We start from the raw sequence: 25,536 nt of genomic DNA, 5'->3' as shown, positions 1-25,536 counted from the left end.
TGTTGCTTTATTTATGTTAATTTTATTGCGTATTATTCAATATTAGTTGTCTTGTGATTTCCGGCATGCAATCCTCTTATTCTGCTGTGAATACTGACGCAAAGTAATTATTCAACATGTCCCCATCTCCCCATTGTCAATGACAATATCCCCACTTTCAGTTTTTAAGTGGCCAACACTGTTCCTGACCACCCTCTTTTTCCTAATATAACTGAAAATGTTCTTCATATTATTTTTGATATCCCTTGCAAGTTTCTTTTCATACTCTCTTTTTGTGGCTCTCACTATCTGTTTTGTGACCCGTTGTTGATCATTGTATCTTTCCCATTCGCTAAAATCTGAGCCTTTTTGTATGCCCTTTCCTTATGTCCTATACCGTCCATTAGCTCTTTAGTTGTCCATGGCTGTTTTTTTTTTGCCAAGTAGAGTTCTTGCCCGTCAGGGGTATAAACCGATTATGTATCACCTTATATGTTTCTTTAAACATTTCCCACTGCTCATCAGTCGTTTTATCCAATAGCAGATTTGCCCATTTTACTGTGGACAGGCACTGTCTCATCCCATTCAAGTTGGCCTCACCCAAGTCTAGAATATGAGCAGCTGATTCACTTTTTTTCCTTTTCAAACAGTACCTTGAACTCGATCTTGTTATGATCGCTATTGGATAGATGTTCACGCACAGTTAAGCTATTAACTAAATCTGGTTCACTACTCATTACTAAATCTAGTATTGCTTGCCCCCTTTTTGCCTCGAGGACAAACAGTTGTGGAAAACTATCCCGGTCACACTTAGGAAATTCACTACTTTTCTGACAGTTGCTAGCCTGATTTTCCCAATCTGTGTGAAGGTTAAAGTCCTCCATTAAGACCAAGATGACATTGTTACACGCTTGTGTTATCTCTGCATTTTTACAATCAAGCACTTCAGAGCTGCTGCCAAGTGTCCGATACACGACTCCCACGATAGTCTTACATCCTTTCCTATTTCTCAATTCAACCCATAAGGTCTGTGCTGGCTGCTTACCCCTCGTTATATCCTCCTTTATCATTGAAGTGATTTCATCTCTAATCCGTAAGGCTACTCCTCCCCCTCTTCCATTTTCCCTATCTCTCCTGTAGACCTTATAACCTGGTGTATTTAGTTCCCAATCTTGACCATTCTGCAGCCATGTCTCAGTCGAAGTCATCTTCCCCAATTTGAATTTGAACCTGTCGTTCATTTAATTTATTCCTTATACTCTGGGCATTTGTATATAAAACTCTTCGTTGGGCCACACAACGCAGCCTGATCTTCAGCTTTAATGCTGGGTTAATCACTTTATACCTTTTAGTTTTCACTTGATCTGTAGTGCCTCTAGTGCACTTTCTTTCTGCTGCTCTACGCTTTTCCCTTTCACTTGTTCTTCAACAACTATTTGTACTGCTTGTATTGTAAATTTCCCCTGGGTCCTCCCAGGGGATGTTGTCGATATGGACTTAAAAAGGCGTTTGATAAAGTGCCACATAATAGGCCTGTCAATACAATTGAAACCCATAGAATAAAATGGACAGGGGCGGCATTGATACGAAATTGGCTACGGAAATAGTGTCGTAGTGAACGGTTGTTTATCAGATTGGAGGGAGGTGTAGAGTGGTGTTCCCAACGGGTCGGTACGATGAAAACTTCTTTTTTGATATATATTAATGAATTCGCTTGGACTTGAGTGTACAGGGCACAATTTCAAAACTTGCAGATGACACAAAAATTGGAAATGTAGTGAACAGTGAGGAGGAGAGTGATGGAACATCGGCAGGCTGGTGGAATGGGCGGAAACATGGCGGATGAAATTTAATGCAGAGAAGTGCGAAGTGATGCATTTTGGCAGGAAGAACGTGGAGATGCAATATAAGCTAAATGGTACAATTCAAAAATGGGTGCATGAACAGAGAGACCTGGGTGTACAAATCTTTGAAGGTGGCAGGACAGGTTGAGAACGCTGTTACAAAAGCATATGGGATCCTTGGCTTTATAAATTGAGGCATAGAGTACAAAAGCAACGAAGTGATGATGTGTCTAATTCAGGGCACCGCACTTCAGGAAATATGTGAAAGCATTCGAGAGGGTGCAGAAGGGATTTACTCGAATGATTCCAGGGATGAGAGGCTAGGAGAAGCTGGGATTGTTCTCCTTGGAGCAGAGAAGGTTGGGAGGAGATTTGATAGAGGTATTCAAAATCGTGAAGGGTTTAGAAGAAGTCAATAAAGAGAAACTCTTCCTATTGGCGGAAGGTTCAAGAACCAGGGAACAGATATTTAAGGTGATTGGCAGAAGAACCAAAGGCGAGATAAGGAAAGAGATTTTTACGCAGCGGGTAGTTATGATCTGGAACGCACTGCCTGAAAGCGTGGTGGAAGCTGATTCATTCGCGGTTTTCAAAAAGGAATTGAATAAATACTTGAAGGGAAAAAATTGCATCGCCATGGGGAAAGAGCGGGGAATGGGTCTAATTGGATTGCTCTTACAAAGAGCCGGCACAGGCTCGATGGGCCGAATGACCTCCTTCTGGGCTGTAACCATTCTATGATTCTATGGTTCAATGATAATCACACTGAGACCTCTGAGAGTGATTGATGGACACACCGAGGCCTCTCTGAGAAATTGATAAACACACTGGGTTCTATTTGAATGATTGATAATCAAACTTAGGCCTCTCAGAGGAATTGATAAACAAACTGGGATCTATCAGAGTGATTGATATACACACTGGCACCTGTCAGAGTGATGGTTAAATAATCTGGGACCTTTCAAAGACACTGATAAGCCTACTGGGACCCATCAGAAGTATGTGTAAACATAGTGGAGCCTATCAGAGGGGTAAATAAAGAAACTGGATCTATCAGAGGGATTGAAAAATATACAGGCACATTTGAGATCGATTGATAAAAGAACTGACAACGCTCAGAGGGATTGACAAACACACCTGGGGCCTATCAGAGGAATTGAATACCTCACTGGTTATTAGAGGGATTGATAAATCGACTGGGTCCTCGTAGAAGGTTTGATCAACAAAATGGGACCTGTCAGATGAATTGCTAAACCAATGGGAGCTCTCAGAAGGATGGATAATCACAGTGAGGCCTATCAGATGGATTGATAAACACAGTAGAACATATCAGAGGGATTGATAAACAACGTGTGACTATCAGGGAGGTTTATAAACAAGGTGGGATCTATCAGAGGGATGGTAAAGCTTATTGGGACATGTCAGTACGATGGTGACCTATCACGAGAATTGATAAATACAGAGGGAGCTATCAGAATGATCGTAAAATGCACTGGGACCTATCAGAGGGCTTGATCAGTTCACGGGGACCTATCGGAGGGATTGATAAACACACAGGGACAGAGAAGAACACTGGGATCTATAAAAGGGATCGTTAAACAAAGTGGAAACTATCAGATGGATGGTTAATCATATTGGGACGTTTCACAGAGATGCGAAAGTATATTGGTTTATTGTCAGCGTAGGTGAGGTTATTGATGTGACTGTGTTGGATATTGAATGTGTAGATGAGGGCAGTGATGTGCCTGGTTTGGATATTGACAGTGTAGTTGAAGTCATTGATGTGACTTGTTTTTTTATTGACATTGTAGGTGAGGTAATTGACGTGCCTGGAGTGAATATTGACAGTGTAGATGAGGTCAGTGATGTGTCTGGGTAGGATATTGACATTGTCGGTGAGGTCATTGATGTGACTGGTGTGGATATTGACAGTGTAGGTGAGATCATTGATGTGACTTGGGTGGATATTAACAGTGTCGTTGAGGTCAGTGATGCATGTGTTGAATATTGACAGTGTAGTTGATGTCAGTGATGTGTCTGGGCTGGAAATTGACACTGTCGGTGAGGTCAGTGATATGTCTGGGTTTGAGATTGACAGTGTAGGTGAGGTCAGTGATGGCTCTCCGTTGGTTATTGGCGGTAAAACTCAGATCAGAGACATCTCTGGGTTAAATATTTAGAGTGTAGATGAGATCAACAATATATCCGGTTGGGATATTGACAGTAAAAGTTAGGTCAGTGATGCGTCTGGGATGGATATTGACAGTGTTGGTGAGGTCAGTGATGTGTCTGTGTTAGCTATTGACAGTGCAGGTGAGATCAGTGATGTGTCTGTATTGGATATTGACAGTGTAGGTGAGGTCAGTGATGGGTCTCAGTTGGATATTGACAGTTTAGTTGAGATCATTGATGTGTGTGTTGGATATTGACAGGGTAGATGCTGACAGGATTGTTCCCTTGCTGGAGAGGCTCGAACTAGACGGCATACTTTCGGGATAAGGCGTCGGCAATTTAAGACTGAGATAAGGAGAAATTTCTTCACTCAGAGGGTTGTGATTTTTTGGAATTCTCTACCTCAGAGGGCTGTGGATGCTCAGTCGTTGAATATATGAAAGGCTGAGATCGATACATTTTTGCACTCTAGAGGAATCAATGGATATGAGGTTTAGGCGGGAAAGTGGAGTTGAGGTTGATGATCAGCCATGATCTCAATGAATGGAGGAACAGTCTTCAAGGGCCGAATCGCCCACTCCTGTTCCTATTTCTTATGTTCTTGTGTCAGTGTTGTGTTCAAACATCATGTTTTTAGGATTCAGTCACCATTCCCCGTGGAATTCTTTCCGCTTCGCATTTCCACCATTATTGGTGAAACGGGCAGTTAAACGAGCCGGTTAATCAGCTGAATGTACAAAATTATCAGGTGGTGTTTAATGGACAGGAATTTAATGACTGGATTTCGCAAGATTCCTCATCTGTTGTACACTCATTTAAATATAATGTTATACAATACTCTTGACAGCACTTACCAATCTGCTGTGTGCAACTGACTGCAATTAACATGATGTAATCGCTCCTCCCTCTCCCCGCATCGCGGGGGTTTCCTCCTCTAGAAATAGAAGCTCTCGTCAATGGATCGTATGAGAGCGGCTGGGACTAGGAGTTGGACTGGATGTGGGAGTGGGAGTGAGAGGGGCTGGGAGTGGGACTGGGAGTGAGAGTGAGAGGGGCTGGGAGTGGGAGTGACTGGGACTGGGAGCGAGAGGGACTGGGACTGGGAGCGAGAGGCTGCAGCACAACCGACTCACGCCATGGACTATAGACTGTTAATAATGATATTCTATCCTCTAATTGCTGCTGTTTCTATCCCACGTAAGTGACTATGTGTTGCTGCTGTTGCTGATAATGTAAGATTGTGGTTTTCACCTGTTTGTCCTATTTGTGATATCAGTTCCACCAATGTCACATTTCCCATGATCACTGAACTCCTTTACACAAAGGATACTAATGGGAATCACCAGTGTAAGTGCCGTTGCCCCGCAGATCTGTCTGACAAACTCTGATCCAGACCGCCCATTCGCTCCAGATGAAAGGTTCATGACTGGGTCTGAGCTCCGCACTGACTGCAGCAAACGGAACCTGACAAATGCACTTTCTGTTCAGTCTGTGCCGGTCACTTGTTCCACCTGTTTCAGTTTCGCGCATGCTGCTTTCCCGCTCTGTTCTTGTTTAATGCAATAACTGGAAGCCACAGATTGCAATAACATCAGCCAGATTCGATTATCTCGCCAGTCATTGCTTTGAAACTTTTTAATATTGTGATTAACGGGCGTTGTTACGGTTATATTGAGCAGTACAGATTGACTGAGTTCCTCCCATCTCTTTCTGTCTTCTTTTTCTGACTCTCACTCTGTCTCTGCTTCTCTCTCTCTCCCTCTCTCTCTCTCTCTCTCTTCCCTGTCTCTATTTCACTGTGTGTGTATTTCTGTCTCGCTTTCAGTTTCTCTCTCTCTCCCTCGGCCTCTGTATGTATCTCTCTGTGGGTCTCTCTTTGCCTCTGCCTATCTGTCTTTCTCTGTGTGGGTCCGTCTCTGTCTCTGACTCTCTCTAACTCTATCTCTCTGTCTTGCACTCTGTCTCTCTTTTTCTCTCTCTCTCTGTCTCCCATTCTCTGTCTCGCTCGCTCTCTCTCAGTCTGTCCCGCTCTATTTTCTATCTTTTCTCTCTCTGTCTCTCTCACTCTGTCCATTTCAGTCTTTTTCTGAATCTCTCTCTGTCTGTCTTTTTATTTTTCTCTCTGTCCTCTGAGTTCACTCCCCTCCTATCCTCCCTTTATCTCTACCTCCATATAAACTCCCCAATCCATATTCACAGTCACCCTCTCGGCCTTGCCATCTCACGTGGCCTCTCTACTCCCATTATGTATAAGGTCATCTCTAATAACTTTTTATAACCCTTTCATCCTCCCAGACCTACTCCCTTCAGTGTTTCCGCTGGGGAAAAAAAATCTCCCTCACGTTACTTACATCGGCACTTTCAAATTCCCAACTGTTTCACCGTTGGCCCTTCATTCAGCACGACATTTCTGCAACTACCGAACTGCTCAATCACACCCTCACCTTCACATTTGGTGCCGTTGTTCCCAGTAAAACCATTACTCTCTCTCACCCTGGTCATCCCCCCAAGTACGGTCCTCATCTCCAGTCCCTTATGTCCAAGGGATACGAACTTGAACGATTATGGGGGACGAATGGTTTATCCATTTATCGCCACATCTCTCTGTTCCTGTACCCCTTTTAGAGTTGTGCTCTCTAGTTTATATTGCCTCTCCTCGTTCTTCCTACTGAAATGTGTCGCTTCGCAATTTACTGCATTAAATTTCATTAACTGTCACGTGTCTATCGGTGCCCTAAGATCATCTGCCTTATTCACTAAACTCCTTGAGTTGAGGTATATAACTTTAACCACTGCCAAGCTCCTTTGTTGTTTATTTTCTAACCTTTGTTTCCTCTGCTTTCCAAACTCCCTTGCTGATTTTATGCCTTCCATCTCCATTTGTGATTCTGTCACACCTGGATCCACACTCAGGTTCCCATGCCCCTACGAAGCTTGTTTATACCCTCCCGAACAGCAGCAGCAAACCTCCCAGCATAGGTATTGGTCCCGGCCCTGTTGAGGTGCAACCCGTCCGGCCTGTACGGGCCCCACCTCCCCCAGAACCGATCCAAATGCCCCAGTAATCTAAAGCCCTCCCTACTGCACCATCTCTCCAGCCACGCATACATCTGTTCAATCCTCCTATTTCTATACTCACTAACGCGTGACACCGGGAGCAATCCAGAGATTACTACCTTTGATGTCGGGCTTCTTAATTTATGTCCGAACTCCAAAAATATGCCTGCAGGACCTCATCCCTCTTTCTACCTATGTCGTTGATACCAATGTGGGCCATGACCTTTGGCTGTTTACCCTCTCCCTCCAGAATGTTCTGCAGCCGCTCAATGACATCCTTGGCCCTGGCATCAGGGAGGTAACAAACCATTCTGGAACCACGTACGTGGCCACAGAAACGCCTCTCTGATTACTTAGCGATAGAAACGCCAATCACTATTCATGTACTGACTCAGAGCTCAGTACTCGGTCCCTTGCTATTTGTGGTATATTTTAACGATTTGGATTTAATTGTAGGGCTCGTGATTAAGAAGTTTGCAGATGATACACAAAATGGACTTGTGGTTGATAGTGTGGAGAAAAGCTGAAAGCTGCAGGAGGATATCAATGGACTGATCAGGTGGTCAGAAAAGAGGCTAATGGAATTCAATCTGGAGAAGTGTGAGGTAATGCATTTTGGGAAAGCAAACAAGGCAAGGGAGTACACAAGAAATGGGAGGATACTAAGAGGTGTAAAGGACGTGAGGGAACTTAGAGTGCAGGTCCACAGATCCCTGAAGGTAGCAGGACAGGTAGATAAGGAGATTAAGAAGGCATATGGAATACTTTCCTTTGTTAATCAAGACAAAGAAAATAAGAGCAAAGCAGTTGTGCTGCAACTGTATAAAACAATGGTTAGGCCACAGCTTGAGTGTTGCTTACAGTCCTGGTTAACACATTACAAGAAAGATGTGATTGCACTGGAGAGAGTACAGAGGAGATTTACGAGGATGTTGCCAGGAACGGAGAATGTTAGCTATGTGGAAAGATTGGATAGGCTGTAGTTGTTCTCTTTGGAACAGGAGAGTCTGAGGGGTGATTTAATTGAGGTGTACAAAATTATGAGGGGCCGATATAGATTGGATAGGAAAGACCTATTTCGCTGAGCAGAGGGGTCAATAAACTGGGGGCTTAGATTTAAAGTAACTGGTAGACGTATTAGAGGGGAGCTGAGGAAAAATCTTTTCACCCAGAGGGTGGTCGGGATCTGAAACTCACTGCCTGAAAATGTGGTAGAAGCAGAAATCATTAACTCATTTATAAAGTACCTGGATGTGCACCTGAAGTGCCGTAACATACAGGGCTACGGACCAAGTGCTGAAATGTGTGATTAGGCTGGGTGGCTCATTTTAGATCGGCGCGGACATAATGGGCCGAATGGCCTCCTTCCCTGCTGTAAATTTTCTCTAATTCTATACTACGTCGTCCCTAACTTCATTTAAGATGTTCGTATGCAATCCATTTGGATCAGGTGTGTTATCCTCTCTAAGCTTGATTATTTGTCATTTATCTCCCCTATTTCTAGCTTAAATATCTTTATATATGTTTCGATCTCTTCTTCTAATGTCATGTCAACCTCGCTGGGAAATACTGAAGCAAAGTGACGATTCAATATTTCTGCCTTTCGCTGTTAATACCTGTGAATTTATGGTGTGCATCCGTTAGTGGCTCTATCCTGATCCTGATCTTTCTTTCGTTATTTATGTGTTCGTATAATACTTTCCGATTAATTTTTATATTCCTTGATAATTTAATTCGTAGTTTCTCTTCACTTCACGAAATGTTTCTTGACTTATTTAATAACCTCTTCGGATTTCCTTTTGTCATCCTCTCCTGTATTATCGATGTACTTAGTGTATGTGTTTCCCTTTAGTGTCAATTTTAACCTTGCCTCTTTATACATCCATTGTGTTTCATTACTGGCTAGTTTGTTCTTGTTTTATTGAGGAAAATGTTTCTCCTGAACTCTACTGACCACTGTTTTAAGCATTTCCCACTGTTTTTTCTATCTCTTTGTCTGTCAAAAAAAAATTCCAGTTTACCTCCCCGAGTTCCATTTTCCTCCCCTCAAAATTCGCTTTGTCTCTAATCTATTACTTTGGTCTTTGTCTTACTTATGTCTTTCTCAATCATTACTTTTAACCTTATTATGTTATGATCGCTCTTGCCTAGATTTCCCCTGCACTTACTTCTCTTATATGTTCCGGTTCATTTCACATTATTGGATCCAGCAGTGATTCCTCTCTTGTTGGGCTTCTCACATACTCGGTAAGAATGTAGTCCTGTACTCACTGTAAAACCTCTATTCCCCTTCCCCTACCTCTTCTTGCCAGTTTATTTGAGGGGAGTTGAATTCTCCCATGATTCATTATTTGATTTTTTAACTCATTTCATAGATTTGTCTCCATATTTCTTCCTCTATTTCCCTTCCACTATTAGGTGACTTGTAGAATATCGCCATTGATGCGATCGATCCCTTTTTATCCTTTGTCTCAATCCATATGGATTCTGTTTCTGTTTTAATAATAGTTATGTCCCATTTTACTAATGCCATGATGTTGTCTGATCAATGCAGCTACCCCACCTCCCCTGCTTCCTTCACTATCTTTTCTAAATACGTTATATCCTGCAATATTTAACTGCCGGTCCTATTCTTTATGTAGCCATGTTACAGTTATCCCTACTACGACTGGCTCCTCACTATGAATTATTACCTCCAGTTCCCCCGTTTTGTTTTGGATGCTATCCACACTGCTGTACAGGCAATTTAATTTGTTTTCACTGATTGTTGCCTTCACTTTATTTATAATTGTCATTTTCTCCTGATGTTCTATAACTGCATGTTGCAATATAAAGGGAGTGTAGCAACAGAGAGACCTGGGGGTGTACGTGCACAATTCTTTTCAGGAGGCAGGAAAAGTTTATAAGGCTATTTAAAAAAACATACGGGATCCTTGGCTTTATAAACAGGGAGGTAATGCACAAAAGCAAGAATTCATGCTGAATCTTTATAAAACACTGTTTAGGCCTCAGCTGGTGCATTGTGTTCAATTCTAGGCACCACGCTTAGAAAGGATGTCAAGGCCTTAGAGAGGGCGCAGAGGAAATTTACTGGAATGGTACCAAGGATGAGGGACTTCAGTTATTTAGAGAGACTGGAAAACCTGATGTTGTTCTCCTTAGAACAGTGAAGGTTAAGGGGGGATTTGATATAGGTATTCGAAATAATAAACGGATTTGATAGAGTAAATAAGGAGAAACTGTTTCCGGTATCAAAAGGATCGGTTACCAGAGGTCACAGATTTAACGTAATCGGCAAAAGAAGCAGAGGCGAGATGACCAGAAGTGAGTTGTTTTGATTTGGAATGCGCTGCCGGAAAGGACGGACAAATGTAAGGAATCTTACAACACCAGCTTATAGTCCAACAGTTTTATTTGAAATAAAATTTCAATTAAAACTGTTGGACTATAACCTGGTGTTGTAAGATTCCATGCATGAAAGAGCGGTGGAAGCAAATTCAATAGTACCTTTCAAAAGTGAAGTGGATAAATACCAGAAGGGGAAAATTTGCAGGGTTTTGGGGAACGGGCAGAGGAATGGGACTAATCGGAAAGCTCTTTCAAAGAGCCGGCACAGGCATGATGGGCTGGATGAGATCCTTCTGTGCTATATAATTTTATGATTCTATGATATATGATTCACAGATGCAATATTATTGTAGGAGATTGTAGGCACTGTCAGTATTGATCAGTGGGGGAACAATTAGGGAATAGTGATCGTAGTATCATAAGATTTAGATTAGTTATGGCGAAGGATTATGAGCAATCTAGAGTAAAAATACTTAAATGGAGGAGGGCCAATTTCAGTGGGATGAGAGCGGATCTGGTCCGGGTAAATACGAGCAGGCACAGACAAGATGGGCCGAATGGCCCCCTCCTGTGCTGTATCTTTTCTGTGCTTCTGTGGTTCCAATTGGAATCAAAGATGGCAGACAAAAGTGCAATCGAACAATGGGCAGCAATTAAAGAGGAGATGGTTCGGGTACAGTCTGGGCACATTCCCACGAGGGGGAAAGGTAGGGCAACTAAAGTGAGAGCTCTCTGGATAACGAAAGAGATCGAAAGTAAGACGAAGCAGAAAAAAAGGGCGTTTGACAGATGTCAGGTTGACAATATAAGTTGGAACAAGGCAGAATATCGAAAGTTCAGAGGGTAAATAGAAAATAAAATAAGAGGGACAAAGAGAGCTGATGAGAATAGACTGGTGGCTAACTTAAAAGGGAAACGAAAATTCTTCTATAGGCATATAAACAGTAAACGGGTAGTAAGAGGAGAGGTGGGGCTAATTGGGACCAAGAAGGAGATCTGCACATGGAGACAGAGGGAATGGCCGAGGTACTAAATGAGTACTTGGCACCTGTCTTTAACAAGGAAGAAGATGCTGACAAATTCGCAGTCAAAGGGGAGGTAGTTGAGATACTGAATGGGCTAAAAATTGATAAAGGAGGTAACAGAAAGGCTGATTGTATTCAAAGTAGATACGTCATCCGGATGCATCCTAGCTTGCTGCAGGAAGTATGGATGGAAATTGCATAGGTTCTGTCCATAATGTTCCAATGGTTGATAAAGTGCAGCATTGTAGACTTTTCATCAAAGTTGAAGCCCATGGAATAAAAGGGGCAATGGCAACCTGCATACGAAATTGGCTCAGTGACAGGAAACAAGAGTATTGGTGAAAGGCTGTTTTTCGGACAGGGGGAAGGTGTACAGTGGTGTTCCCTGAACAAATCCACTGACTTTCTTGTTATATATTAATGACTTGGACTTGAGTGTACCATTTCAATATTTGCAGAAAACAAATGCTGATACCCATTGATTTCAATTTTACTCGGGCTCCTTAGTGCAACACTCGGTCAAATGTGACCTCGTTGTCAAGGTCAGTCATTCTCAGCTCACCTCTGGAATTCAGCTCTTTTGTCCATGTTTAGACCAATGCTGTAATGAGGTCTGGAGCCGAGTGGTCCTGCCGGAACCCAAACTGAGCATTGGAGAGCAGGTTATTGGTGAGTAAGTGCTGCTTGAAATTACTGTCGACGACACTTTCCATCACTTTGCTGATGACTGAGATTAGACTAATTGGCCAGTAATTGACGGGGTGGGATTTGTCCTCCCATTTGTGGACAGGACATAGCTTCGCAATTTTCCACGCTGTCAGGTGGATGCCAGTGTTGTAGCTGCACTGGAACAGTTTGGCAGGAGGCGCGGCTAGTTCTGGAGCACAAGACTTCAGCACTACAGCCGGGATGTTGTCCGAGCCCAATAGCATTTGCTGTATCCAGTTCACTCAGCCGTTTCTTGATATCACGTAGAGTGAATCGAATTGGCTGAAGACTGGATTCTGTGATGGTGGGGATATCGCGAGGAGGCCTCGATGCATCATGCACTCTGCGCTTCTGAATGACGATGATTGTAAACGATTCAGCCTTGTCTTTTGCACTCACCTGCTGGACTCTGCCTTCATTGAAGAAGGGGATGTTCACAGAGCCTCCTCCTCCCGTTAGTTATTTAATTGTCCACCACCATTCACGACTGGATGTGGCAGGACTGCAGAGCTTTCATCTGATCTGTAGGTTGTGGGATCGCTCAGCTCTGTCGAAAGCAAGCTGGTTCCAATGTTTAGCATGCATGTAGTCCTGTGTGCAGCTTCACCAGACAGGCACCTCATTTTTACGTACGCCTGGTGCTGCTCCTGACATGCTCTTCTCCACTCGTCATTAAACTAGGGTTGTTGGTAATGGTAGAGTGAGGAATATGCCGGGCCATGTGGTTACAGATTGAGCTGGAATACAATACTTCTGCTGCTGTTGGCCCACAGCGCCTCATGGATGCCCAGATTTGAGCTGCTAGATCTGTTTTGAATCTATCCCTTTTAGCATGGTGGTAGTGCCACACAAAACGATGGAAGGTGTGCTCTGTGCGAAGATGTGACTTCGTCTCCACAAGTACTCTGCGGTGGTCATTCCGACCAATACTGTCATAGACAGTTGCAGCTTCAACCGTTAGATCTATGTTTCCACACTTACCTCCCTTAGCAACCATGATGCATCCCATGCTCTTCATTCAATTCTATGCTATACAGTTTATCTGGTGCCTCCTCCTTTTCATGTGACTCTGGCAGCATCCTCTTCTTTAGTGAAGATAGAAGCAAAGTACTCATTGAGAACCTCAGCAACACCCTCTGCTTCCAAAAGGTGATTAGTGTTTTGGCCCCACCCTGCCTTTCATTATCCATTCAATCACTCATTCTGGTGGACTGTTGTCTCTTATTTTCTAATACTTTGCTGATCTCTTTATTACTAAATTTGTCTCCATTTAATGGCACTGCCCAGGTCTGAAGTTCAGTCTCCATTTGATGGCAATGTCCCGGTCTGGGAATCAGTCTCCATTGATTGGCACTCTCCAGGTCTGGGGTTCAGTCTCCATTTGATGGCACTGTCCAGGTCTGGAGTTCAGTCTCCTTTTGGTGAAGGCAGTAAGTTCAGTATAAATTTCTCTCAAAATCCTGTCCAATCTTTGTTGCCAATCTGATGAGTGATTTCCCTGATCTTTTTTGTTCCGATTTCTCCCAGTTAACCTTCTGGTGATCCTGATCTTATCCCGGGGAAAGTGTGGTCTGTCTCGATGCATCTCCTGTTACCTGGTGTCCATGGCAGCGGCTGATCTAACCGTTATCCTCACTGCTGTGATACTGGAGCGTATTGTCACCATTTATTTCATTAATATATTCAGAAACAGCGTTACCATGTGTGGTCTCGGTGACTGCCTCACTCGTGCAGCCACGGACTGTTCTGTCTGGTTCACCGTGGCTTTCACCTTTGACCGATTTGTGGCCATTTGTTGCCAGAAGCTGAAAACGAAATATTGCACCGCGAGAACAGCGGCTGTGGTTCTCGGAACAGTGAGTGTGTTGAGCTGTTTGAAGAACATCCCTTGGTATTTTCGATATAGAGTTATGTATTTCTTTTCCATCCCGATAAATTGCCTGGTGAGGTTCAGCTACTATACCTCACCCCTGTGGAAAGCATTCGACTACTTTCATCGTGCGTTAACTCCACTGCTCCCGTTCGTGCTGATTCTGCTCCTCAACGCTCTGACGGTCAGACACATTTTACTGGCTAGTCGTGTGCGCAGGGGGCTCCGAGGGAATCGTGATTCGGAGAATCACAAGGATACAGAGATGGAGAACCGCATGAAATCCATCGTTCTGCTCTTCAGCATATCTGCAAGCTTCATACTGCTGTGGATGACACAGGCTGTGTCCACCATCCACGAACGAATTGTGTTAAATCACTTCACTGATCAAATCTTCGGCAACCACCTTCCAGGCGGTTTAGGATACATCGGGCCGATACTGCAACTCCTCAGTTCCTGCAGTAACACCTGCATTTACGTCTTGACTCAAAACAAATTCAGACAGGAGTTTAAGACTCTGCTCACTTATCCCTTTGTTCTAATTGTCCAGTTGTTTAAATAAACCGCTCTCCTGCACTCGAAGTGAAGTGGTCTCACATTCCATCCCAGAAATCCCATCCCAGCTTCTGTAACTGGAGACACAAAATATCACAGAAACTATTGGAATCATGTTCCATCTTAAAGCTAATCCAACAATACCTGGCTTCGAACTCACTAAACGCTGACTGACAGCATTGTGAATAATTGTTGAGCACGATTCTCAGCTTGACTGGAAATCTTTAAACTTTAATGAAAAACAATTATACAAAAAGAGACACGGAAAATGTATCCACAGTGTCATCATAAGTGAGACTTCTCTGCGGCCTCTAGTTTTACCAGCCCCTCCCCCCTCACTGACCCGCCCCTCCCCCTCACATGCCCACCGACCCAACCCTCCCTCGCCCCACCCCGTGTCCCACCACGCCAACCTCACATGCCCCCAACCCACCCCATTCCCCTCACATGCCCCCAACCCACCCCACACCACTCACATGCCCCTAACCCACCCCACCCCACTCACATGCTACACAACCCACCCCATTCCCCTCACATGCCCCCAACTCACCCCACCCCACTCACATGCTACACAACCCACCCCATTCCCCACACATGTCCCCAACCCGACCAATCCCCGCCCCTCCCCCGTCCCACAATTCCTACCTCACATGCCGCCCAACCAAACCCTCCCCCCTCACATGGCCCCAATCCAACCATCCCCCTCACAGGCACACCAACCCACCCATCCGCCTCACATGCCTCCCCAACCCGCCCCTCCACCTCACATCCGACCAACCCTCCCCCCCGAGTCCGACCCCTCCTCCATCACATGCCCCTCCCAATCCCGCCCCGCCCCCTCACATGGCCTCTGCCCCTCCACCTCCAACTGACCACGCCCCATGTAGGATAACTGGATAAGAACGACGTCCATGTCTGGTTGGTAACAATGAACGAAGCAATTGTTCTGTTAAATATCTGTGTTAGTTTTTATTCTACAATATTAATTTCCAGCTGGAATAATATGTACAGAAAAACATTCTTTGTTCCCATGAACACAATTCATGTTGGCAAAGTGGCTGTTCATTTGACATGTACAAACAGAACAAAAACGTAAAACCGAGAATGTAGATTCTGTAACTCCAACTATCAAATCCATATGCGCATATCCTATCCAATAGGGCTCACACAATAGATTGGTGCCTTGTGAATATGGCACACTGTTAAAATCCATGAGATCCCCTGAGATATCCAATTTAATTATCCTCCAGCTCTAGGACTCCCACTTATCTTTTTGTGCCTGTCCAATCACATTTTCTGATGGTATAATTACAAATGTTAGAGGGAACCCATCAGTTCAGTAAATGAGTTGCACAGAGCATCACATCACAGTAGGGCACTTCATCTCCTCTCAAGTCCCCCGGTTGAAGCAGTCACTATGCTGTGCTCCAGTTCCGCTTCGGGAGACATTCTACAGAAACTGCTTTGTTCTGTGGTATCACTGCGTTTACCTTGAATGATTGGTACGTGACGCAAGATGGCACAGAGGGAAATGAAGCTTCAAGGAAATGCAGGATTGAGATGGAACGGTGACGCTGAACCCAGGTGACACCCCACATTGTGACCTCCTGCAATCAGCTATAACATCAGTGTCAGCTGCTCAGCAGCGTCAAATGCTTCCCAGTCAGTATGGGAGAGTGAGGAACCCTGGGGCAGTGTTGTGTATCTCCAAGTGCCCTCATTTCTATTTGGAAGCAGCAGAAGAACAAGGCACGTCACCACTTGGACTGGAGTCAAGCTTTTTCAGCACTTCAGGGGTCTTCATTAACCCGATGCTCAGCTGCTGTCAGTTCCGGGGAGGGGCCACGTGGCACCAAGGATGACAAGCAATTGGTGCTGCCTGACTTATTATTCAGCAGTACCCGGGGGCAGAAGCATTTGCTGGGGGTATCAGAAATTATCCCCTGTCCCTTACGGTTTATTTGTGATGCTTTGAAAACTTTCTTTGACCTCATGGTGAGGCATCTGATTTAGATCAGGGACTGATGCTGTGTCGGCCCCAATAAACTCCTTCAAGCAATAGTGAGATTGGGAGTTTGATTTTCTTCCCATCGTTCCCTTTTCCCCTTGATGCTGGGTTGTTTGTGCAGTTTCTTTCTCTCTCTTGCCTGTTCTGGTTCCTGTTTTATACTCTAAAGGTAGCCTGACCTGGGGATGACAGCAGGCTGTCCCAGCTGGCACTGAATTCAGAAATCACATCTAACCCTCCTCCAATCAGTAGTGTTTCATTCTGGGGAAATCCCACACCTCTGGACTTGTGCTTCCCCAAGTGCGTCTCTGAGGAACCTCACACCAACTTGGCAAAAGTGATTCACTCCACTCTAAGGTGTCTGATGGGGGGGTAAGAGAGTGAGAGACGGATTGGCGAAGCTTTTGGTTGAGGGCAATCAAATGAAACTGGCAGGTATTCATTGTCGCCATTCCAGTTTCAATAAGACTTGTGATCCAAGGCCTCCTCAATCAATTCACTGGTGCCTTTCGCTGACAGTTATCCAGTCTCCAGCACAGGGCAGGCCCATCTATCAATCACACCAGGGCAGCCCTGAGCTGCTTTCTTACAGGCCTTTGTACACTACACTGTTGCTGAGTAAAATGGATTACTTGGTCAAATCTCTGTCTCATCGATCTTCAGGCTCCTTGCAGGTGAAATGCGAGGGTGAAACGCTTAGATCGTGAAGATCTAATATGTGGTACAGTCCCTTATATTTTCCTGGACAGACTTTTTGGAGACCATTTTCCTTATGTGATGAACAATGATGAATGTTATGGGAATGCTGCACCACATGGTGTTCTTCGGGTGTCTGCTCAGAATGTAACTTTGTGCCTTCAAATGAAATATCCTGGGTTTTTGCTGGGAGTTTGGAATGATTATATCTGGCACCAACCTTCCCACCCACATCCCCTCCCTCGGGAGATCATCCTGACATTCCCATATTGTCCCACAGTTGACTGCTTTTGCTTGTTTTCCCTAGATGTTTATGCCAATATTTCTCAACTTGTGTTGGGACACATTAAAAATGTCTTCTAATGGCTGTCCCTTGTTTCTCCATTCCTTGGTCTCCCTCACTGGATTCCAACCCACTGGACTCTGCATTTCTCTGGAGAAGCTCTCCCAGTGGGGGCCATTCGGAGAATCTTGGTAGGCCTCCCAAATCTTTGCGAGAGAGTTGCTGGTTTGGACAGCTGGACGGGAGGAGTGTGGCAGCAAAACTGAGGTGAAACAGCGTTTGGAAACGCGTTTTTTATGACACAGGGACCTGCGTAAGACTCTTAGACTGGTTCACGTCCTGATTCAGCATCTTCACTGATTCTGTTCTGAGATTCCACTCCGTCACAGATTTCCAACAGGAGGACGTTTCAAGGTGTTTGCAGTGACTTTTGTAGTTTCTAAATTGCTCGCATTTTTCCACAGCAATGGGTGCTGATGGCTGGTATGTTTGAATGAAGTGCCCTCGTCAGTTTTGACCCAGGCCTTTACTCAAGAGTCACCACCTTATAGTTGATGAAACAAATAACTCCTATCTGTGACTTTCTGTGCCCAGACTTCTGATAACCCTGGACCGGCAGAGAAACACCCTGAAATCCTCAGTCCAGCAAAACCGTTCGCATCCTGCTTTCTGCAAGAAAGTCTATTCGCCTGGTCATAAAACAAAACATTGTGTGAGTGATTAACAGAATTTATAACAAACGGCAGGTAAATGGAAGGAAAGATGTGACAGGAAAAAAGATAAAGGTTATAGTTAAATCCTGATAACCACAACGCCATGATATTTACAGAGGTACCAAACACTCGTTGAATAAGATGGGTTGGCGTCTGGGCACAGAAGGAGATGTCTGTGCCAACCCTGATATAATCAGGATTGGTACAGAATGATGCAGCAGACAATGGGCTGATGGGATAAATGGGATGCAACATTTCAATACTGTAGGAGTGAGGAGGGAGTTCAGTCAAGGCCCCATCCTTCACTCTCCCTTAAAAAGTAGTAAAGAGACAGTTGGACAAATTTTCCAATCTATTGGGTCAATGCTGAACTGGAACCAAGGCTGGGCTTCTGCTGGTTACTGCTCTCAAAACCTGCCCAGCTCTGCTGGGTCCAAACTTTCCCTATCACGCACCGCCCCGCCTCCCAACCCCCAGTCCTGCTGGCAGGTTAAAGGACATCACCAAGAGGGTGCAGCACATTTTCACGGGGGAAGGGGGGCATCCAGAATTTTTGGCCGATGTGGGAACCAATGACGTTGGAAGGAAAAGGTTGTTCATCCTGTCGTCAGTGTTTCAGGGCCTAAGGAAGAAGTTTAAATAGGCGGACCTCAAAGGTAGTGATCGCTGGATTACTCCCAGTTCCAGACGCTAGTGAGTACAGGAATAGTTGCATAAGGCAGGTTAACACGTGTCTGGAGAAATGGTGCAGAAGGAGGGTTTCAGATTCTTGGGGCATTGAGACCAGTTCTGGAGCAGGTGGGAATAAAAGGCATTTAAAAAGGCGCCACACAAAAGGTTAACTACCAGTGCCACGTGCTAGTGATGATAGAAACAGGAGAATAGACCAGATGAATGCGTAGATGCAGAGGTGGTGTAGGAGGGAGGGATTTAGATTCATGGGACATTGGGACCGGTTCTGGGGAAGGTGGGACGTGTACAACAGGAACGGGTTACACCCGAGCAGGACCGGGACGGATGTCCTCGCGGCGGTGTTTCCTAGTGCTGTTGGGGAAGGTTTAAACTAGAATGGCAGGGTGATCGCAGCCAGAGCAGGAAGACAGAGGATTGGGAAACAAGGATAGAAACAAAAGATAGAAGGGGCAGAAGCAATAGTGGAAGGCAGAGAAAACAAGGACGAATAACAAATAGGGCCAAAGTGCAAAATAAAACTAAGATGACTAGCAATCTTAAAAAGACAATCTAAAGGCATTGTGTTTTAATGCGTGCATCATTCGCAATAAGCTAGGGGTATTCAATGTTTAGGAAGGAAAGGGAAAAGGGGAAAGGAGGTGGGGTAGCGTTGTTATTAAAGGACGAATATCAATGCAATCGTGAGGAATTATATTGGCTCAGAAAATCACAATGTGGAATCTGTGTGGGTGGAGCTAAGAAACACAAAGGAGCAGAAAACGGTGGTGAGGGTTGTTAATAGGGCACTAAACAGTAGTGGGGATGTAGGGGAGGGCATTAAACAGGAAATTAGAGAAGCCTGCAAGAAGGGCACAACTATAATCATGGGTGACATTAATCTACATATAGATAGGTCAAACCAAATTAGCAATAATACTGTGGGGGAGGAATTCCTGTAGTGTGTACGTGATGGATTTCTAAACCAATAGGTTGAGGAACCAAGTAGAAAACAGCGAATCTTGGACTGGGTAGGGTGCAAGGAGAAAGGATTAATTAACAATCTTGTTGTGCGGGGACCCTTCGGGAAGAGCGACAATAACATGATAGAATTCATCATTAAGATGGAGAGTGAAGTCGTTGAATCCGAAACTAGGGTCCTGAATCTAAATAAAGGAAGTTACAAAAGTATGAGGTGCGAGTTGGCTGTGATAGATTGGGGAACTTTACTAAAATGGATGACCTTGGATAGGCAATGACTAATATTTAAAGAACGTGTGTAGGAATTACAACAGTTATTCATTCCTCTCTAACGCAAAGATAAAACAGGAATAGTGGCTCAACCGTGGTTGACAATAGAAATTATGGATAGTATTAGATCCAAAGAGGAGACATATAAATTTGCCAGAAAAAGGGGCAAACCTGAGGATTAGGAGCAGTTTAGAATTCGGCAAAGGAGGACAAAGAAAATGATTAAGAGGTGAAAAATAGAATATGAAAGTAAACTAGCAGGGAACATAAAACTTACTGTAAAAGCTTCCATAAATATGTCAAGAGAAAAAGATTAGTGACGACAAATGTATGTCACTTACAGTCAGAAATGGGGGAGATTATAATGGGGAACAACGAAATGGCAGAACAATTGAACACATAGTTTGGTTCTGGCTTCACGAAGGAGGACACAAATGACCAACGGTCTAGCGAAAGGGAGGAACTGAAGGAAACCAGTATTATAAAAAAAATAGTGCAAGGGAAATTAATGGGGCTAAAGGTTGACAAATCCCCAGGACCTGATGATTTACATCCCAGAGTACTAAAGAAGTAGCCGTGGAAATGGTGGATGCATTGGTGAAGATCTTGCAAAATTCTATAGACTCTGGAACAGTTCCTGCAGATTGGAGGGTGGCAAATGTAAAACCACGATTTAAAAATGGAGGGAGAGGAAAAAACATGGAATTTCAGACCAGTTAGCCTAATATCAGTAGTGGGGAAAATGCGAGAGTCTATTACAAATGATGTGATGACAAAATACGTGGAAGGCATTAACGGGATTGGACAAAGTCAGCATGGGTTTATGAAAGGGAAATCATGCTTAACAAATCTACTGGAGTTTTTTGAAAAAGTAACAAATAGAATAGATAGGGGAGAACCAGTGGATGTGGTGTTCTTGGATTTTCAGAAGGCTATTGATAAAGTCCCACACAAGAGGTTCGTGTGCAAAATTAAGCACATGGGACTGGGGAAATATACTGGCGTGGATTGAGAATTGGTTGACAGACAGGAAACAGAGAGTAGGAATAAACGAGACTTTTTCCGGGTGACAGGCAGTGACCAGTGGGGTACCGCAGGTGTCAGTGCTTAGGCCCCAGCTGTTCACAATATATATCAATGATTTGGATGAGGGAACTAAATGTATCATTTCCAAGTTTGCAGATGACACAAAGCTGGGGTGGAATGTGAGCTGTGAGGAGGATGCAAAGAGGCTCCAATATGATTTCGACAAGTTGGGTGAGTGGGCAAGAACATGGCAGATGCAGTATGACGTGGATAAATGTGAGGTTATCAAAATTGGTTGCAAAAACAGAAATGCAGATTATTATCTGAATTGTGATCGAGTGGGAAAAGGGGAGGTGTAACGAAGCCTGGGTGTCCTTATACACCAGCCGCTGAAAGCGAGCATTCAGGTGCTGCAAGCAGTTCAGAAGGCGAGTGGCATGTTGGCCTTCATTGCAAGGGAATTTGAGTACAGGAGCAGAGATGTCTTACTGCAGTTATACGGGGCCCTGGTGAGACAACATCTGGAGTATTGTGTGCAGTTTTGGTCTCAATCTGTGGAAGGATATCCTTGCCATGGAGGGAGTACAACGAAGGTTTACCAACCTGATTCCGAGGATGGCAGGACTGAAGTATGAGAATAAATTGGGTCCACTAGGCCTATATTCCCTAGCGTTTAGAAGATTGAGAGGTGATCTAATCGAAATATATAAAATTATGACAGGACTATACGGACTAGATGGAGGGAGGATGTCCCCGATGACTGGGGAGTCCAGAACCACGGGTCACAGTCTCAGGATACGGGGTATGCCATTTAGAACCGAGATGAGGAGATTTTTCTTCACCCAGAGGGTGGTGAAACTGTGCAATTCTCAACCACAGAAGGCAGTGGAGGCCAAGTCACTAAATATAGATATAATAGGCGATAGATATATTTCATAATGCTGAAGGGTCAAGGGATATTGGGGGAAAAGCGGGAACAGGGTACTGAGTTGGACGATCAGCCATGATCATTTTGAATGGCCGAGCAGACCCGAAGGGCCGAATGGCCTACTATTGCTCCTATTTCCTTTGTCTCTATTTTTTCTATGGCGTTATGCTCATGAGGTTGAGGGTAACATATTAGCATGGATAGATTATTGGTTAAGGGGCAGGACATAGAGAGTAGTGATAAATGGGTCATTTTCAGATTGACATGCTGTAACTAATGTGGTGCCGCAAGGATCGTTACTTGGATCTCACCTATTTACAATCTATATTAATGACTTCGATAAAGGGACCAAGTGTAATGTATCCAAGTTTGTTGATGACACAAAGCTAGGTGGGAAAGTAAGCTGAAAGGAGAAAGCAGAGTCTGCAAAGGGATGTAGACAGATTAAGTGAGTGGGCAATAAGGTGGAAGATGGAGTATAAAGTGGAGAAACGTGAGGTTATTCACTTTGGTAGGGAGAATAGAAAAACTGAATAGTTTTTAAATCTTGAATAACAATTAAACGTTGATGTCCAGATAGATCTGGGTGCCCTTATACATGAAACACAGGAAGTTAGCATGAAGGTACAAGCAAATGGCATGTTGGCCTTTATTGCAAGGGAGTTGGAGTGCAAGAGGAAGTACGTCTTGCTACAAATGTAAAAGGCTTTGGTGAGACCTCACCTGGAGATGTGTATATAGTTTTGGATTCCATATCTAAGGAAGGATGAACTTGCCTTAGAGGCGGTGGAACGAAGGTTCACTAGATTAATTCCTGGGAAGAGAAGGTTGTCCTATGAGGAGAGATTGAATCGAATGGGCCTATACTTACTCGAGTTATGAAGAATGAGAGATGATCTCATGAGAACACATAAGCTTCTGAGGGGGATTGACAGGATAGATGCTGAGAGGTTGTTTCCCCTGGCTGGGGAGTCTAGAACTAGGGACTCATAGTCTCAGGATAAGGGGTCGGCCATTTAAGACTGAGATCAGGAGGCATTTTTACACACTGGACGTTGTGAATCTTTGAAATTCTATACTTTAGAGGGCTGTGGATGCTTAGTCGATAGATTTTTGGACTCTCGGGGAAACAAGGGATATGGGGATCGGCCGGGAAAGTGGAATTGAGGTCGAAGATCAGCCATGATCCTATTGAATTGCGGAGCAGGCTCAAAGGACCATTTGGCCTACTCCTGCTCCTATTTCTTATGTTCAGGATCTGTTGAAGACGGACGGGTTGCACCTCAACAGAGCTGCGACCATTGTCCTTGTGGGGAGGTACATTCGTGCTGTGGGGGAAGTTTTAAACTAATTTCGCAGGGGGCTGGGCACCAGGATGAGATATTAGGGAGAACAATCAAGGTGCACAGAGGACTGGGAGGGACAAGCAGCACTAGAGTAAAGAATAGTTCTGAAATAGGAGGGATGAGACAGGAGGAAATGTGAAGCAGTCAAAGATGAGATTGGACTGCATGTGCGTAAATGCACACAGCGTGGTAAATACGGTTGGTTCGTTGCAGGCTCAAGTCGCCACAAGGGATTATGATATAGAGGCAATAACAGAGACCTGGCTCAAAGAAGGTTTGGACTGGGAACTTAATATTTCTGGCTGCAAGCTCTTCAGGAAAAATAGGGAAGGAATGAAAGGAGGGGGAGTCGCAGTATTGATCAAAGTAACTAGTATAGGTGCTGGAGAGGGATGATGCAATTGAGGGGTCAAAGATAGAATCTATTTGGTTCGAATAAGGAACAATAGAGGAGCGATTACACTAGTGGGTGTATACGACAGGCCACCAAATAGTGGGAAGGAGATAAAGGGGCGCATTTGCATGGAAATTACAGAAAGATGCAAGAACTATAGAGTACTGATAATGGGGGACTTCAATTATCCTATTTTAAACAGGGAGAGTAACAGTGTAAAGAGCAAAGAGGGGGTGGAATTCCTGAAATGTGTACAAGAGACGATTTTGGAATAGTGTGTTTACAGCGCAACCAGGAAGGAAAGAGTGATGGATCTCGTTCTGGGAAATGAAGAGGGCACGTGAAGCATGTTTCAATTGGGGAGCATTTCGGAAACAGTGATCATAATATAATTAGTTTCAGAATAGTTGTGGAAAAGGACCAGGAATAATCAAAAGTGAAAATGCTTAACTGGAGGAGGGCAAATTTCAGTGAGTTGAAAAGAGATCTGGCCCATGTGGATCGGAATCACAAAATTGGCAGGCAAAACAGTAATTGAACAATGGGAGACCCTCAAGGAGGAGATGGTTCGGAACAGAGTCGGCACATCTCTACGAGGAAGAAAGGAAGGGCATTCAACTCTATAACTCCCTGGATGACAAAAAATATAGAGATTAAAAGGAACCTGAAAAGGACACTTATGACACATTTTAGCTTCATAATTCAGTAGAGAACTATACTAAATATCGAAAGTACAGAGGAGATCTAAAAAAGGAACAAGAGGGGAAAAGAGAGAGTTTCAGAATACATTAGCGGCTAACATAAAATGGAACCCAAAAATAATAAGAAGGGTTGTCGAAGGAAACATGCGACCAATGAGGGACAAAAAAAGAGATCTTCTTGTGGGGACATAGGGCGTGGCTGAGGTACTAAATGAATATTTACTGGAGAAGAGGATGCTGCCCTTGGAGCAGTAAAGGAGGAGGCAGTAGTGATATTTGAGAGGATAAAAATAGAAAAAGAGGAGGTATTTAAAATTGGCAGTACTCAAAGTAGAAAGGTCACCTGGTCCAGAGGGGATGTATCCTCGGTTACTGAGGGAAGTAAAGGTTGAAATTGCAGAGGCTCTGGCCACAATCTTCCAATTCTCCTTAGATATAGGGACGGTGCCAGCGGACTGTAGAATTGCAGATGTTACAACCCTGTTCAAAAAAGGAGAGAGGGATAAACCCGGCAATTACAGATCAGTCAATCGAACGACGGTGGTGGGAGACCATTCAAGACATTAATCCAGGACAAAATTAATTGGCACTTGGAAAAGTATGGGCTAACAAATGAAAGTCAGGACTGATTTGTTAAAGGCAAATCGTGTTTGACGAACTTGCTTGTGTTTTTTGATGATCTAACAGAATAATGACATTCGATAAGGTGACTCATTAAAGGATGTTGTACAAAATAAGGGCTCATGGGTTGGGGGTAATATATTAGCATGGATAAAAGTTTGGTTAACGGACAGAAAACGGGTCATTTTCAGGTTGGCAGGTTGTAACTCGTGAGGTGCCGCAAGGATCGGTGCTTGTGCCTCAGCTATTTACAATCAATATTAATGAATTAGATGAAGGGACTGAGTGTAATGTATCCAAGTTTGCTGATGATACAAAACTAGATGGGAAAGTAAGCTGTGA

Source organism: Heptranchias perlo, chromosome 42 (genome assembly GCF_035084215.1).
Source record: "Heptranchias perlo isolate sHepPer1 chromosome 42, sHepPer1.hap1, whole genome shotgun sequence".
NCBI classification, from domain to species: domain Eukaryota; kingdom Metazoa; phylum Chordata; class Chondrichthyes; order Hexanchiformes; family Hexanchidae; genus Heptranchias; species Heptranchias perlo.
This window is presented reverse-complemented; position numbering follows the sequence as displayed.